General features: G+C 44.7%; 1 long non-coding RNA gene across 1 annotated transcript in view; it reads left to right on the top strand.

The window, feature by feature from the left end:
- LOC144798450 (uncharacterized) overlaps positions 1 to 18,441 on the top strand; it is a 1,486,395-nt gene that overhangs the window by 706,087 nt on the left and 761,867 nt on the right. The window contains exon 11 of the long non-coding RNA XR_013603538.1: positions 12,156 to 12,246. This is a non-coding gene — a long non-coding RNA (uncharacterized LOC144798450). The remainder of the gene's footprint in view (positions 1 to 12,155; positions 12,247 to 18,441) is intronic.

Here is an 18,441-nt window from a genome sequence, read left to right on the forward strand (position 1 = left end):
AGAACGGGTCCTGCCGTTAGCTGGTCTTAAGTTGTGCGCCAAGGTCAAGGCATTAATTTGTATGGCTCTTTGGGACCATTTCTTTATTGGCGCTATGTTGAGTGGTGGAATAGCCCATTTGGTGTCCTCATCTCTAATACCCAGGATGTCTTCTCCGCTCAGGGGTTCGAAAGTACAGTTAACATCGCCTGCAACAATAATCCCTGCGTTGGTAGAAATAGAAGACAATTCTAAGTCTAAGACTGTTAGAGTGGATGCCGCTTGGGCACCTGGAGACCCTCTAGCGTAGATGTTAAAAATCTCCAAGTGGGCAGTGTTTTTATCCCCTCCAATTGTCAGATGCAAGATATCCTGGGAAGGAGTATTGTTGTTGGATACCGACCAGTTCAGCCCGATGTTTATCCATACAAGGAGCCCCCCCGAGGGACGGCCTCTAGCCGACCTGGTCGCAGGGATGTAATAAGTAATAAACCCAGGCATGTGTAGGGGGACCAAGCTCCATGTCTCCTGGAACAAGCAGATGTCATATTTGCCAATAAATTCATTCCATTCAGGAAGAGCCAGTTTTTTTTGTAGCCCTGCTATGTTCCAGGAAAGCAACTGGAATACCCCCACAGTTTTATAAGAAGGAACGGCATGTCTCACCTCACCTAACTCTGGTGAATCGAGATTATCTTTTGTGGTCTCCCTTGTGGTCTCACACACTACACCTCCTAAGTCAAACGGGCCAGAACCCACAGCATTTCCTCTCAATGTAGAGACTTCGGGGACAAGGGGGAGGTCAAATGGCCGATCCTCCTCTAGTCAATCGACTAGGCTCAGCCCAGAGTCCCCCGCCTCCCGGGCCACCGACTAAAGCGGGAAGCAGCGGATCTGGATAGCTGAGTACTCAGGGGGGGATGTTCTGAACACGAGAGCAAGTAGGTTCTCTGCAATGATAGGGTCGAAAAACTGAATCTCAATGCAGTCGGTCTTAGAATCAACCATTGTAACCCGCCTCACTTTTGCCATATCCTCCCGAATGATGGATCTACAGCCCCTTATGTGCCTCAACCAGTGTATTGCTTTATTGTGGATGGACTCACTACTTTTGTAACCCCCCACCGTGGAAAATCTTGGTACCTGCGTCATATATATTGTTGGCCTATTGTTGGGTAGAGAGTTCAGGTCGCCTAGCGGTCTTATACTAGTAACTGGCTTATTCAAGACTGAATTGGGGGGGGCTGGCAATGGTTGTCTACCATAGAAGAGGCCTGTCCCAAAGGTCGCCCCTTGGGTACCCTAGGTCCCACAGAATCAGCATATGTTCTAGCATTGGAAGATATAGTTTTTGTCCCCAAGGAGCCATGTGGTCGATGGCCTACTGAGGAAGGGAGACTGGGAGGAAGGCCCCTAGGAAGGTCTAATCCAGCCCTTTTGGCCATTGTGTTGCCACAACCTTTTCCAGTTCTCCATTCCTTTCTAATAGCTCTTTCTTAGTAAATCCACACAGATCGCAGTTATCCACATTCTCAAAAGTTGCATTATCAAGGTGTCCCCCCAGAGGTAATGAAATTATGTCACTAACTTCCAGGTCGTGAGCAGCAAACCTGTTCGAACAGGGTACCAAGGGGCTCAAGGCGTGGTCCCGATCTGATCCCCCAGGGGATTCAGTAATTAAAACTGGGTTAGTAATGGATATTAAGTCGGGACCCTCATTAGACGAAGCTTGTGTACTATGCTCTTCATTAGCAGAATGCTTATGGGGGTTGTGTTTAGTAAACATGGAAGGAATTACTCTTCCTTGGACCAAAGATAAAGCTTCATCAACCTGGCCGATGGCGCTGGTCGCGGCTTTGGTGCTATTGCGACCCAAGACCTCTTTACACTCATTGACTATTTCTTCTATTCTTGTCAATACACAATTCGTCGCTGCATGGGGCACTTTCTTGGCTTTTTTCCCTTTTTTGTTTGTGGGTACCCCCCACCCTACATAGCCTTCCTTTTTCCCATAGAAATGGTGAGACGAAAAGGAAAGAGGAATAGAGGCAGACGAAGCCTCACTGTCCAATCAGTCACTTCCTTGCAGTGTGTTCATACTGAAAGCAGGCAATAAAAGTTCAAACAAGCCCATCTACCAACAGCTATAATTGCACAGTACCTTTGGGCGCTTAGTAAGGCAGATGGCAGATGAAAGAGGGGGGGCCCGACCCGGCCTCCGACGGCCACAGACGGCCCGCCCTTTGCCCGGGCTTAGCCCACGTGTGTCCCGCGCCGCGGAGGTTGAGGCAACGCTTTGTAGCGCAATCACCACGCCTCCCCCTGCAGCAGCTGTGGGCAATTAGGCAAGTAGAGGTCCGGTGCAGCCTGGGACAGCGAGTTCCACCAGGCTGTGCTGGGCTTACTGTGAGGAGCTGCGAAGACGGCAGAAACGGCCTGAAGTCCCCAGCACGAAGGGCAGAGTCAGCAGCCACAAGGAAGGTGAGAGCACTCCCCCGTAGTTTCCCCACGGGATAGCTGCAAAGCCCAAGCGTTGCGTCCTTGATGGCCACACACAGAAAAAAAGTACGGACTTCGCTGGGTTTGTGTGCAGGCCAGTAGTTCCCCCGAATACCCTGAGAGAGTCTTAACTTTTAGATACCCCGAGTGCGTAAGCTTTTTTATTGTCCTGTCTAATATCTGGCAACCTAGCATCCAGTAAATTAAGAGTTACCCCAATGGGAATATTTTATCCGCCCACGCTCAACCAAGGCTCTTACAGGCTGTATAGGCGTATACATAACCCTTACTAACTCCAGCCCTGTTTAGATAATTGTATTCATCGTAACCAATTTGAAATACTCTCAGGGCTTACAGAAATGATTGACATCCAACCCTGACCAGCAGTGTGCAAGAATTTAGCCACCAGGGAGTGGTTAATACCCTTTCTCCTTCAGTCCCACAGATATGTTGTGCAAGTAGCCCAAAGCCCAACACCAATAGAGGGCAGGGTTTACATTTTGTATCTTGTAGCATTGCAGGTTTTAGGGACAAAGCAAATCATGAAGACTGGTTGGCCTATCTGCGCAATTAATAAAAAATAAAAAAATCATTATTTGCATTTTTTTTTCAAACCATACAGGTAACAGTAAACATATTGATGCTATTGTTTTGTTCATGCGCCCTAATGGCATTCCACATGAATTTCTGTACCTAGTTGTCCAATTTAGAAATAAAGGATGAAGCAAAGTATGATACAATTTATAATCAAACAATCCAACAAAACCATCATCAAGTCATTACGCCTGGGTCGGTGTACGTAGGGGATATAGACTGCCATATCCCATCTCGACTGTCCCAAACTCACCATCCCGGCCCCATGGTACCTGATGTGGTAAGCGACTAGGCCTCCCCTCCTCTAGTGCACATGCACCTTGGGAACGATCCCCTCTTCCATGTCTACGCTTGGTTTATCTTTAGCCCGGGGTGTTATGTGTCTGGAGATTGGTGTCCGTGTCTCTTTCACCAGCCGTTTGTGAAGGGACTACTCCCAACCTCCACGTTCATATGTGGCAAGTCCGCAAGTATGGTATCCCAAAATTGTGCAATAGGGTATTTGCGTAGCCCAGCTATTTCCTCCCTATGCAGTGATGTTATTTCTGCTTGCGCCCACACGAGGAGCAAATTTTTACAAATGCTAACGGCAGGAGTCAGTATGTTTCCATTGCTTGGTAATCAGTCTCTTTTCTACTATGAGGCCTAGGTCTGTAAACCTGGAAATAACCTTGTGCTTCTTCGGTCTGGGGTAAAAACCTAGTATGCCTGCCTCCCACATGTGTGGTAGTGGTCTGCTGGTGCATGTTGCGAGTGCCACAGTAATTTCTTGCCAATACGTATGTAAGGAGGCGCAGGACCATAGCATGTGGAGGAGGTCCGCATCTGTCTGTAGACAGCGGGGGCATGCCGAGGTGGTCGTGTGAAAGTATTTGTTTGATTTGTCCGGGGAGAGGTACGCCCTATGCGTGATATATGTCTGAATTTGGAGTTTCTCGGTATGCAGGTGGTGTTAGCTAACACCATGACCCATTCGCGGTCCGTCCATTGTTTTCTACTGTCAGCTTCCCACTTTATGTCTTGGCTGTCATGGGTTGCATTGTGTGGGTGAGTAACGCCACCGCCAGCCAGTGTACAATGTGGGATCCGTTACCCATTACATGTAAGTATTGTATCAGCTGATGTGTCTCCGGTTCGGAGGTTGTCACCCCACACCGCAGATAGCGAACTTGTGATGGAAATATCTTCTGGCAGGTCATAATCCTCCACCAGGGTCTTGAAAGGTATTAGAGTGCCCTCAGTTTAGAAGTCACCCAGTGTGTATATTTCTACTGCATGCCAACGTACAAATACCCCATTAGAAGTGCCCGTCCTACCCCATGGCATCCCCAGAAGTGGAAGCAACAGGGCACAAGGGACCGTGTGCCTGGTGAGGTACAGACCCCTCCTATAGCAACGATGTGCTTGGGCGGGACAGGCCAGCAAAGGGCGCGGTGGTCGGGCTATAGGATGGTACAGGTCATATATCTGGGATTGGTCCCACGGCGGCTGTGTGGTGGCTGTGTCATCTAGGCCGAGACCCGCAAACCATTTCATCACCCATTGTAATTGTGCCGCCAGATAATACAATTCCATGTTGGGGACCGCCAGGCCCCCCCTGCTGGTAGAGGCATGGAGTTTCCATAACGCTATATGGGGTCGACCCTTGTTCCAGATCAGCTGCTCAAGTTCACGGAATATTCTGGCCGGGACATAGACCGGGAGCTTGGAGAAATAATAAGGTGATAACTGTCCAGTTCCAAATGAATTTTGTAGCCTGCTCCCCAGGCGTTGATGTGAAAAACGATGAACACTCACCTTGAGCGGAGCCTTGACTGCCACCACCTCTTGAACTCTGGTGGGGTGGAATTTTCCAAACTTTGAGGCATTCTGGTATTGCTACCGTGTAATGCCATATCCTTTACCGGGAGCTGAAGAGTGTGCCCCCTGCCTCTGCCAGCCCCGGTGAAAACTCTGGCCATGAAGTTAAGTTTGATAGACGCCTGGGCCTTGTCCAGTGAGTGGATCGTCGCTACAAATGTACCTACTTCATTAATGAACGGGTTGCCAAATAGCCCTCCATGAGTAAAGGGCCCAGCTTCAGATGAAGCAAGGTCCTCCAGTTTGGGGGCTATCTTTGAGGAGCAAGCAGCGCATCTCTATTGAAATGGCGTTGTTTGCATTCCCCACAAAGATAATGGCTCACTGGGCCCACCCGACAGTATATCTGGAGGGATTAGGGTTCCAGGCCCTTTGGTGTCCTCTACCATGTCTAAGATGCAGGTCAATGGACCATAACGATCTAGTAACTTGTCCTGACAAGCCCGCCACAATTGACGATGCCCTTCTTGGGGTCGCGCCTGTATCTACCTAGAAAAGTCGCCATGCGCTCATCAATGTCGGGGGTTAGAGCCACCTTATCGCCTAGAGACGGGTGGGGGCACTCGGCCCGAAAGCTGGTGCAGATTTCCTTATCCAGTGGGTTGCGCAGCAGTCCCATGACATAGGTTGCAACTTTGTCCACCGGGGCCCATTCCGATAAGCGGGAGTGCATGAGCTGTTCGGGGTCTAGCATATCAGAAGTCCCCTGAGGGGCATCGCCTGTTGGCGTGTCGTCGCTAGGTTGGTTGGGGAAAGGGATGCAATGGGTGGGATCCCATATCGAACTCCACATCTGAGCCAGCGGGAGAATAAATGTACAGAGTGTGGAGGGGGGCGGGAATGGGGGTTAGCCCTAATGTGTTGGGGCTCCGATGGTTTGGGCAGAGGGAGTTTTAGCACTAAAGGGTGGGACTGGTCAAGAAAGGTCTTCTTCAGCCTATCGAATGCGTCTAGATCGACACCTAGGGCGGGATCCCTTTTGCGTTTAATAGGCAGTGCAAGCTGGTCAGGCATCCTCAGCGGTGATGGGCGCATAAGCCCCTGGGTAAAACAGCGCTCTCCCTACTGCAAGAGTTTCTGTTCCAGAGAAGCAACCGCCTGTGTAACTGCCTTCAAGATAGAGGCATCCATGACCCCACAAAAGTGATCATCGAAGAGGAGGTAAGTCATGCTGTCCTCCTCCATATAGGTCTCCCCGACGCCACTCTTCTTTGGGTAATTGCCCACTGGGGCCACAATGTTAGATCATAAGCCTCTGGGATCACGCGGCAAATGTAGAGGGTATCAAAGCAGGCGGGGGTCTCCCAGCCAGATAATAAGCAGCCCAAAGGGCCAATGACAGAGTGAAAACCCTGCAGGACACCACTACACCCACTTTAATATAAAGAGTTCAGCTTGCTCCTGGGCTGGTTTCCGTTTGACTGTCGCCAGCCTGTCACTCGCGCTATGAGCTGGGCAAATTATACAGAACGCGGTGTGTCATAATGCTCCAGATGTTAGGGGCAAAGGCAAGCACTGAGTGCAGAAATAAATCAAGCACCCAGCCAGCCACATTGTCACTTTCCGAGCGATACGATCAGAATTAGCACGCAGGTACTGGAGACCTGGAAATCAGATGTGCTACTTGCGCTCTGCATGCGGCTCCCCCTAGTTGCCAGCGGACCACACGGCATCTGAGCCTGTGCACCGTAGCGCAAATCACTCACAGAAAGTGGCCGCATAGGAGCGACAAGCGTTCCCACGGCAGCGCCGAAAGTGAAAAAACACACATGAATTAGGGCACACAAAGTGCTAGCAAACACCACGAAAATCACCACAAATAACAGTGTGATACGGAAAATAAAGGCCAAGACAGGGCCGGTCCTAGAACTTCTGGGGCCCCGGGCGAAAGGGAAGATGTGAGGCCCCTCTAATTTGCATTTAAAATGCAGTCGCGGCTAGCATGACTCACGGGTGGGAGGTCTCGCAGGGGTTATTTAAAAAATAAAATAAACTTACCTTCCCAGGTCTCGCATCATCTCTGCTCTTGACCTGCTCTCTTTCTTTCCTGCCTCTGGCAGGAAAAGGAAGCAGGCAGCCTTCCTCCCCAAAGGCAGCATTGTGATTGGTTGGGACGCCGACCAGCCAGGCGCCTATGGGGAGACCGTTTTCTCCATGTAGGGTGCATTGGTGCCTACATGGACAAAGGCCAGAGTGTGCATGACTGGTTAGGTCGGTCCCGGAGGGCCGACCAAACAGTCAGGGCCCTTAGTAGTGGGCAAGGCACTCCTCCCCTGCCATAAAGTAGACACGCCTGCCCCCAACCAAACACTTCTGCTTTCTCGCAGTGTGAGTAGCAGAAACATAAAATGGTCGTTTTTGCATTTTATATTTCTGCTTCTCGCTCTGCGAGAAAGCAGTGGGGTGACGCTCCTCTGCCCTAGTGGAGGAGCCGCCCTTGGTAACATCACAAGAAGTGGCATAACAGAAAGTTATACCACAGAACTATTGATCTTATTTGGCATCTCTGAAGAGACCTAACATGGATAGCAGTAACATGGACAAAAAAATAAATATACAAATTAAATAAGTCCATATATTTTAAAACTGTATTAAATGGATTAAATATGTCAGTCAGTCAGTCAGTCAAATATCTTTATTCGGTTGATTAAAACCATAAAAGCAATACACAATTCATTTTTAAAGATAAAAAACCATACGAATAGATTAAAAATTAACAATTAAACAATTTGTACACCTATTGCAGTTCCTAAAGTGCTTCCTTAAAAGAGGTTATTTTTAAAAGTTTGAATACAAAATAGATTCACTATAAGGTAGAGTCCAGAGAAAACAGGCACCTCCATGTCGCACTGATCTTAATACGGTGCCCCAGAACGAAGTTGACAAAATATCAACCAGAATGTGTATTTGTCTGGGTAAGTCTTGTTTTGTTTAATCGGGTAGCCGCCACCAAAAAACTGGCTGCACCATATGTGACCTGCACAGAGTTAAGCATTTGCAGGTGTAAAAGTGCAGGCCTTACCTGGACAAAATTAAGTTCCTTCAGAATGGGATATAAAAAAAATTTTCGGGGCTCCAGATAGTGTTCGCAAAACATCACAAAGTGAACTGTGTCCTGATTTGAGAAGCTATCACATGTGCAAGGTGGGGTATTTTCAAGGGTCCCCCACTTTATATTAGTACCAAGCACTAAATGGGTAAGGTTGAACCTAAATCTCAATAAAAGAAAACGATGGTATGGTTTGGTCACATATTTTAGGTAAGGTTCCATAACTGAGGAAATAGATAGTTGATATATTGTTCTCACCATGGGTTTATTGAGTTCAACCTCCTCCCTTTCTGACTCCAACAAGTTCCGGAGATGCAACTTGACCCACCCTACATCTTCTTTCTTGAGGCCCTGTGGTGAAGAATACATATCCGGGCGCCATAGCTTCACGCATGCCGCTCTAACATACGCTAGCCAGGGAATACTACCCGCCTTATCCAAGGCCATACAGTCTTTGAGTATGAGATGGTTCAACGTGATCTCCTCGTTTGTCCAGGTTTTCACCCAGCATAGCAGGGGGGCCATTTTTAGAAGATCAGCAATGTGGCCCAAACCGACTTCACTATGAATAGAGTATGTAGGAGATGACTTTGGGAGTGACAGCAAAGCTCGTATAAAGTTATTTTCTACAATTTGAATGCCTTGAGAAGGAACATAGCCTCAGATGTCAGCCCCATAGGATGCAATAGCCAAGCACTTGGATTTGTAAATACGGATCATGGCCTCCATGGGTCTGGAACCTAATTTTTTAGAAAAGTTCATAAGGCCTGTAGTAGATCTTGCAACTGCATTTGCCTTCATTTTTAGTTGAGGTCCCCAGGATCCTTTTTCGTCAAAGGTGACACCTAAATAACAAAAGAAAGGTACCCTAGAGATTCGTGATTCATTGCAACTAAAAGTTTTAATCTTCAGGCTTTTCCTACGTGAGCCAGTAACCATGACATGGGATTTTAGTGTATTGATCTTTAAATCTAAAGATTCCATGAAAGATCCGAAATGGTCTAACAGTCTTTGCAGGCCCGTGCCTGTACGAGCTATTAGGACGGCGTCGTCCGCGTACAGGAGGACCGGGATGGAAGACCCTCCCATACGCCGGACGTCCAAGGTGGCTAAATTTAGTGATTTACCAAGGGAATTAATGTACAGTGTGAATAGAAGAGTGGCCAGAATACAACCCTGTCTGACCCCTCTCCCTGATCTAAATTTTTCAGTACACCTACCTTCCCTTGTAACCCTAACGGAGGCAAACAAATTCTGATGGAGGTCATGTAAAAAATTCACCAAGGTAGTGTCCAAACCCAAATCCCGCAAAATAAGCCAAAGTTTAGAGCGATTAACCATGTCACATTGGATGGAAAAGCTAGGTGCAGGTCTCACAAAGATGTATATTATTTACTCCTCGTTAACTGATTGTTTCCAGATGAGTGCATGATACAATATCCAGTTCTGCCTCATAAAGGGGGGCAATCCTGTGTGGTAATGAGCATTCTGACTTTTTGTTCACGTTTTATTTTTGTTAAAATACATAGTTGGAGAATAGCAAAGGCCAGTGAGGATAATGCATGGAGTGCTATGTGCAAGGTGTATATGCAAATCTACATACGGTGCTATATGCATACATCGACACATTGAGCACAAAACAAACTCAAGCAAACTCAAGCATGTGGAAACTATGGCTTGGGGATTAAACTCCTTGTTGTTGCAGTGTGAGCCGATCAGACAGTGTGCATTAAAATAGCTGGAATTAAGTAAAAAAAAAAAGACTTTTTTGCGATCGGTCCGTGATTTTTATAGTTTACATAAGGTGAACTCGGTACTAGGGCATTGGGGTGATTTACATGGGCAACAGTTACACTGCACAAGATCAAATGTATTTATACTTTAATCTTTGGTGAGATTAAGTGATTTGCCCAGAATGACAGGATGTTGAGCTGATGCTGGGACTAGAACCTGGTCTCCGGCAGCTTAGGACACTACGCCACATCCTCTCTAGTTTAATAAAAGCCTAACAAAGGTTATCTCACTGCGAGGCCCATGTAAATACACCCATACCCTCCAGGAAGGCCTATCATAGTTCACTCCTTCCCCAGCCCTCCATTTCCTCAGGCTGATGACCTTGCAGGGGAGGGGGTCAAGAAAAAAGACACAGCTACTGCTGCTACCGTGGAGGCTAAGGTGTCAATTGCTCATAGCCAAAAACCTGCTCCCTCAGTGACCGCCCCCGGCATACTCCTACCTGCCCCCACCCACCATTGCCTGGCAGGGGAGCGGTCTGGGGCAAGACACTTCTTTGCGGCCCCAATGGGGGGCTGAGGGGAGAATGACACAACACTTAGAGCAACACCTGGCCACAATTAAGGCAGATTGCCACACTTAACGCCTTCGCCCCGCACACCATAGCCAGAAGTGTGATGGCCTGGGAGGCAGGAATGAAGCTAAGGCCCTTTAACAACCGGCCCACATGTCACACCTTTCAGCACTGCTTGACTTCGCAACCCGACCCTGTCCCCAATTACAGGTCAAAGCTGCAAATGTAGACGGGCCTCGCACTACATGTGGGCTGCACAGCCCTGGGGAAAAGGGCCCCCCTTCCTGGGGGTTAACAGCCATTAACCAGTGCTGCGAGGCACAGGGGAGGGGGGGCCTCTTCTCCTATTCTTACACATGCTTGCGAAGCCCAGAGGAGAGGCAGCCCTTCCCTGGGCCACGCAGTGCTCACCACAGGCGCGAGGCTGGTGGGGAAACACTTTTGCAAGGTCCCCTGTTGATGGGCTGAGCTCGGGGCCCTGGGCAGCCGCCCATGCTGCCCATGCCTAGCGCCGGCCCTGGGCCAAGAGGCTGGAGGCACTTACCTCGGCTGCTGAAGCACCGAAGAAAGAGGAGGTGGCAACATCAAGGGACTATCTAAGGGTCCTGGGCTGTTGACTGGACGCAGATTTACTGTTTCTGTTGACTTTTTCCCAGGGTGTTATGGGAAATGAAGTCTTTACTTGGCTGTTGTAAAAAAAAAAAGGAAAGTGAAGAAAGTACAGCATAATCCTTTCCTCTGGTCCTGACATAGAATTTTCTATTCCTCATTTCTTTTTTCTGTCCTCTTTTTAGTTTCTAAATTCTCTTTCTCCTCCTTCTAAGCTCTCATCATTATCCAATGATTATTACAAATGCTATCGGTTTTACCGTCGCGCAAGTGCAAATAATTGTTCCATAATATTAAAAGCCTGAAACAAACTGTAATAAATAACTACTTTTCTTACTGAAAATGCAATTTAGATGTTTATTACAAAAAGAAGTAACAATGAAGAAGAAATTAAGGGGGAAAATCAAGAGAAAACATTTACTTTATGATATATTTGGATATCAGTGGGATAATACTCACCTCAGTGTCTTTAATAAAATTAGAACTTTCCTACATTACACTTGGAAAAACTGCAGGCTTCTATTATGCTTTTTAAAAGCGAACTAACAACGGACACTGAAACATGAGAAAATTGATTTGCAGTAGAACATTTTAAAAGTTGATGTTGAAGACCACTGAGCTGCAGCAGAATGTCTGCTAACCAGGCTCTGGCACACTAGACCTTCTAAGCCATAGTTCTCTGGAAAAATGGGCACCAAATAAACTAATGTTAATGTTAGATAGAGCCGTGATAGAGTTAATCCACCTGGCTAATCCAGCAGATGGCACACGAAAAAGGGATTTTATACAGGAGATACGAAGCTGAGCAGAAGACACTTTGATAGAGAAAGTTTTAGAGTCCTTTTGAACGTTTCACAATGCATAGATTTGGATGGTCTAGAATCAGGATTGCCTAGTGATTAAGTTTTTGTTGTGGTGGTTGGGAAAATAACCCCTAAGGCATTCCAAGCCATAAGATGTATGTTGACAAAGAGCTTAAGTTTGTTATAGTGAATAAAAACATATTTGGAAAAAACAGAAAAGACTGTGATATTGACTTGAAAAGTTCTGAAGAAGAGGAAGAAAGTTTGGGAGAAGCTTTGGAATGTGTATTGGAATATGTAACAGATCTAGGAACCAGATTTGGGAAGGTGAAAAGGTGGTTACTATGACTAAAGGGGTCCGTTATCACCTGATTTTCGAATGGCAGTGTGAAATCATGAGGAACGGAGGAAAAGCATAACAAACTCAATCAATTCTTCTTTTTTCGTTTTTTAGATAAAATCATAAAGGAACTCCCTGTTTCCATGGCTGAAGAAACCCATCTATTGGTATTGTTAGTGAGTCCAGTCTCCAGCTGCAGAATTGAGTAAGTTGAGAATTCAGTCTGAAGGTAAACCGGTCTACAAAGAATGGGTCCCATTCTTTTTGAATTTGTTGAAATACCAGAATGTGGTTGCCAATCACTGAAATCGCTGCGGTGGAGAAAGTACCAATCTGCTACACAATCTGCTACACAGTTTAGATGGCGTGGGAGATATTCCGCCATCTCAAAAATGTGATTTTGAAGACAAATCTTATAAAATTGTTTTGTTGTATTTGCATAAATCTTTGAATGAGTGCCCCCCTCAGATATGTGTTGTGTTTTGGTACAATAATGTGTCCATCCTAAGAAGAAGTGTATAATGAACATGGCCTTTTGTGAAAGCCTGGATTGCAGAGGAGCCTACAAGAAGTTTGAAATAATTGAAAGTACACTGACAGCTTCTTGATTTACAGAATAGGAAGGAAGATAGAGAGAGAAGTTTTTTTAGGCGTTAGTGAATGATAAAGCTAAAATTAGAAGTTTTTTGACAAAATCAAAAGAAAAATGTATTTGCCAATTTACAAGAACAAAATTGCCTTTCAGTATATAACTTAAACTATTGAAGTCTTTGTAATTGTCCAGATATTTGAGCAGGCACATGACTATTGAAACACTGAGATTTGAACCCTTAACCTTCAGAGTTAGAGTCTAAAACCTTAACCACTAGACTACAAGTGACTATCTACTTGAATGTGTCTAAACATAACTAAAACATTCAACTCAAACATTTTGATATTAAAAATAATTAAATCATCTTTCATTTTGAGTGTTAACATTTGAAAATCTTGTGTCTTGAGAAACCAGAACTCGAGCTCTTAACCTGCAGAGTGAGACTCTAAGCCCTTAAACACTAGGCCACAAGTGACCCTCTTTTTGCTGTGATATTCAATCCAACCATTTTGATATTAAAAATAATTAAATCATTTTGCAATATGAACGCTGAGCATTTAAAAAAATCCTTTTATATGAAAAGACACATGACCATTGAGAAACCAGGACTCGAACCCTTAACTGCAGAGCGAGAGTCTTCGAACATAACCACTAGGCCAATAGTGACTCTTTACTGTACTTAACTCTGTCAAAACATAATTATGGCATTCAACCCAAACATTATGATATTAAAAAGAAATGATCTTTCGCTATGAATGCTGTCTCTCTCTCCTCCTGTAAATCGAGAACTAGGACCCCATTCTAATAAAAAATGGGTCTGATTCAAACAGAAGATCTGTAGTGCAAATGAAAATTCATCTTCTGCTCCAGACATGGAGGTGGTCTAGCCATCAGCTTGCCTCCCTTTTGTTTCCAACTCTTAGGGAATCAAATCCAAATAGCTTAAGCCTCTTCCTAGATGTTGATTTTTCAACCTTTGAAAAGCTTGACAGTGTAAATGGCCTGGAAACACCACATGTATAAATGATATCAAGAGACCCACTGTATGGCTTTAATGGCGAAGAGATATGTGAGAGCAAGATGATTTCTTTCTTTCATAGAGGATGTGGAGTTCACTAGAAATTATATGGATTGAGCCAGACAGAGAGAGAAGAGATTTGGGTAATTAATAACAAAACCGAAAATTTCCAAGAAAAATCTATATGTTTGTAACTGGGACATGAGAGTAAAAGGAGGTCATCCGGGCACATTATCATTTCAATGCTTAGGTAACTTAGATGTCATTGGTTATAAAAGATTAGTGAAACAGCAGCAACCCAACAAAAGACCGAAAGGAGGTGTGGTGAACTGACACAAGTTGTCCTCTCGCTATACCAAGAAGCTTTTAATGAAGCTCAAAGACTGGAATCGACAGGTGTCTTTTTGAACCATCCAAATGGAAGATAGAAGACAATCCCTGAGCAGAAGGATCTCCATCTTGAAGTGCCTGTAAAGTACAAACTGATTCAAATGTTGAAGATTTATTCTTGTTTTTCTTATTTACAAGAAAGAGATTGCTTTGAAAACCTGTTGGTTTGAAAGTGGTTAATTTTATTGCACCTTTTGACAGTAACTCTTGGATTTCTTGTGTTATCAAGTAAGAATCTGAGAGAGATGCCTGAAGCGTGGAACAAAAAGTCTGAACTAGGTCATTGAAAAATTCCATGATACCTTTCCACTGTCTGTAAAAGCCAAGGATCTGTTGTGCTTTGATCCAGAGCGTTCAAGCACAAAGCTATTCTTTACGTGTAGAACATCAATCTAGTGTAGCAAAATCAAACTGGCCTCTGATATTTGGAAACTGGGTTGTGCTATTGTACTCACCAGCAGCACAGACCCCTTTTGTGGCAGTCCTAGGAGAAAAAAAACATTGTACAAAGACCTTCTATACCGATAGTTTGGCTTTATGGATGGATCTGAAGGTTTTTCCATACATGTAGCTTGATTTAAGCAACTTAAATCAAACAAAAGATTCTATGCCGCAGGACTGTCTTCTGAGGGCGCTAACTCTGTAAGTTTAGGATCCAATTTTATGAGTAAGCCCTTGCGCCATACAAAGAAATAGCTGAATTGGAATTCCTAATAAATTAAATAACATTGTATCCAATTTGCTCATTCTGAGGGATGACTCATGAGTGATACTTCCCTGGCTTGATAACCATCTCGTAAATGTTTGCAATTAGACCCATCGTGAACAGTAATTTATCCGATAATGGAAAATGGAGATCGGAGAACCCTAAAATACCTCTTTTTTGACAAGCTCAGAGGAGGCAAAACGTGGCGAACACACTAGAAAAGGAAACAAGGTGAGCTCCCTTTTATGCCTGCGGCTGCCCCGTGTGTCCCAACGTGTACTTGTAGTTAACTGTCCAAGAAACAGAAATAAATAAAAGTAGCACATGCTCAATATGCCCAAAAACAAAAATCATATGAAAACAAGTGGAAACAAGAGGAGCACATGCTCAATATGCCCCCCAAAAATAGAGATAATATAAAAAAAAGAGAGATAAAAGATGGTCACTTAACTGACTGCCAGCAGAAGTATGAAAGAGAAATAACTGGACTTTTGAGGATATATATTTATTTATTTATTTCCCACTGGAAAAAAACAAAGGTTACGGGGATGTTATAGTTAGGTTCAGATTTTCAAATACAAAAACCATAGAAATTCAGCAATTTTAGTTATCTCAAGAAAGTAAAACTCATTCCCTATGGTAACTATAACTCGTCCCTTGCCAGACACAGTTTTCTCATCAATAATTTCCCTGCAGATGTTGCAGTGATATCATAGATGTCCTGAGTGAAGGAGTTTGTGGGGTAATTAGCAGTGCATGGCGAGGGCGCGAGTCACTGTTACTTTTACATTTTAATTTCTCCCCTGGGAACTGTGTCCCAATGTACAAAATGGCAGCTGTAACTTTACTCTCAGGTCGCAGCCAGCCAATCACGGCATTGCTGTTGGGGCGTGGGTCAGCAAATCCGCCCGGATCCGCTTCTCTAGACATACATGAATATTTTTACTTTAATAACACAAACTACTGAACAGATATAAACCATATTACAAAAAAGCACTTTTTCTGGACCAAGACCAAGCTTTCTGCCAAATTTTGGCGTTATTCCGTTCAGCGGTTCGGGCTGTAGTAGAATCTAAAATCCTATGGGAAATTGCATGGGGGAAAATGTGTTTTGGGAAACCCCTCTTTTCTTGACTCCTGTTTGACGGATCACCCCCACACTTTCCAGATAGCAGATGAAGTGACTTGCAAACTAGTTTTGAACATTTCTTGCGGATTCATCAAACTGTGCCAAAGGTATACGCAAAACAGGAAATGCTTTTCTTATGGAAACTAGTTCCTAACTATAACTACCTACTGGTGACCGCTAGTAGGAAGGCTGGATATATATACACATACATACCTGTACCTTTTAGGGTTAGAGTTCTGCATACATTATGCAAAAAGGAAGCAGAGAACTGGGGGTAGTTCCCAAGTTTAGGTGGAGAGCAGTTCCTGTATAGAGCATTCTACAACACCAGCGACACTTACCTCAAATGTCTCTTTTTCTAGCAAAGTTTTTAAGTATGGGACTAGCACAATGCAATCCACTCCCAGCTCGAAAGGGACAAAGTATTTTGATATTTCTACAGCAAAGTCTTTCAGCATAGAATTAGTCCGTACCATCCACTCTGAGCTGTGAATTGACAAAAGCCTTTTACCACCTCAGGCATAGTATTACAGCTTTGGCTAGGTATAAATACCTTGCAAGCCAACCTGGAATGAATAAAAGCAATCCCTGACATGTGTTGGCAGTCATTATAGCTCTTCAGAAGAGATTTAGCTCTGTCTACACAAAAGGGAGCACCGAGTAGAAGTAAAACAAAAACTTTCAGGGTTTAGAGTGCCGCATAAATATGCAAAAAAGAAGCAGAGAACTCTGGGTAGTCCCCACGTTTAGGTGGAGTGCAGCACCTGTATAGAGAACCCTACAACACCAGCTAAACTTTGAATCTGTTCACCTCAGATGCCTGTTTTTCTAGCAAACTTTTTAAGCATGGGATTAACACAATGTCGTCCTCTCCAATCTAGAAAGTATCTGCTTCTTTTTTTGGAGATACACTTATACATATATACACACACACACTCACATACATATATACACACACACACACTCTGTACTTGTCATAGATACACGTTCGGTGAGAAGTTAAAATAAAGAAATTTGCCTAACGTGGAGAGAGGATTCTGAAGTAGCCGAGTCGTTGATCAATATGGATAAGTTCCTTACCTGTAATCCTAGTTCTGTTCCAGGGGTATACTCATCAAATTCATTAGCACTGAATATTCCCCGCCCATGTGCGGGAACCCGGAGCATATACCACTATACATATATGTATGTTTAGAAATCCAAGTACATAGTACTTCCTGAATAAATATACATATATACATGTATACACACACAGATATGCAGCCTATAACATGCCCAATAGACTGAACAGCCAAAATTACATGGATTTCTGGTGTAAGAAAATATCACATGTAAATAAAGTAGCAAAGAACATATACTGTAGTAGTGTTCAAAAGCAACCCTTTATTTTCATAAAGCAAACAGGTCTATATCTGGTGTTCCCCATTCGTGGAAGATGCTTCAAATGACTTTGTCGTTGAGAGACCAGTCGGGCGCTTCGGCGTATTCTCTGCTCAGGGCATTCGCTTGGACGTTGAGAGTCTCCGGAAGATGCATTGCTAGAATGCTCACACCTCTTGCTAGAAGCCACTTCCAGATGCTTTGTGACTCTAGGTAGAGAGGCCTTGATCGAGTACCCCCCTGCTTGTTTAAGTAATGCATTGTGGTCGTGTTGTCCGTTTGAATCAGCAGGTACTGAGACTGAAGTGACAGGTATAGTGATTTGAGAGCAAGATGTACTGCTCTTAACCTCAAGAGATTGATCTGATAGGTTTGTTCCGTCTCCGACTATAGGCCTTGAACTTGAAGACCCCCCCATGTGAGCACCCAATCCCTGGAGTGACGCATCCGTGTCTATTGTTTATGTTGAAGGGTACAGGTGAAATTGAACTCTTTTCATGAGGTTGGATCTCTTCATCCACCATTTGATGGAATCCTTGGCCGACTGAGAAAGAAGCACCTGATCGTCCCACAGCCCTGACACTTACTTCTATTGATCTTCCAGAGATTGCTGCAACGGACACATGTTCAGCTTGGCATTCGGAACGATGAAGATGCATGATGCCATCGATCCCAGCAGTGATGACACCTGCCTGACTGTGGGATTCTCAGTGAGAAGGAGGTTGCAACATTTTTCCTGAATTGAGGACAACCTCTCCTCCAAAGGATACACGCTTGCTTCTGCAGTATCCAGTAAGGCACCCAGATAATGGATCTTCTGAGATGGATTAAAGATTGATTTTTTGTAGTTTACATGGAGGCCCAACCTGTTTAGCATTTGCAGACAGTACAAGAGATGACACTGAAGCAGAGCAGGTGACGAGCTCTTCAGAAGCCAGTCGTCCAGATAGGGGTATATGAATATCCTTTGTGAAGAAAAGCTGCCACCACTGCCATGCGCTTGGAAAAAGTTCAGGGGGCTGATTTGAGCCCGAACAGGAGAACTTTGAACTGAAAATGCTGAGCAGACACTCAGAATCGTAGAAATTTGCGATGCTTTGTGGACACTGGAATGTGAAAGTATGCGTCCTGTCTGTCTATTGCACACATCCAGTCTCCCTGGTGAAGCTGAGGGAATATTTGATG

Source organism: Lissotriton helveticus, chromosome 12 (assembly GCF_964261635.1).
Source record: "Lissotriton helveticus chromosome 12, aLisHel1.1, whole genome shotgun sequence".
NCBI lineage: Eukaryota > Metazoa > Chordata > Amphibia > Caudata > Salamandridae > Lissotriton > Lissotriton helveticus.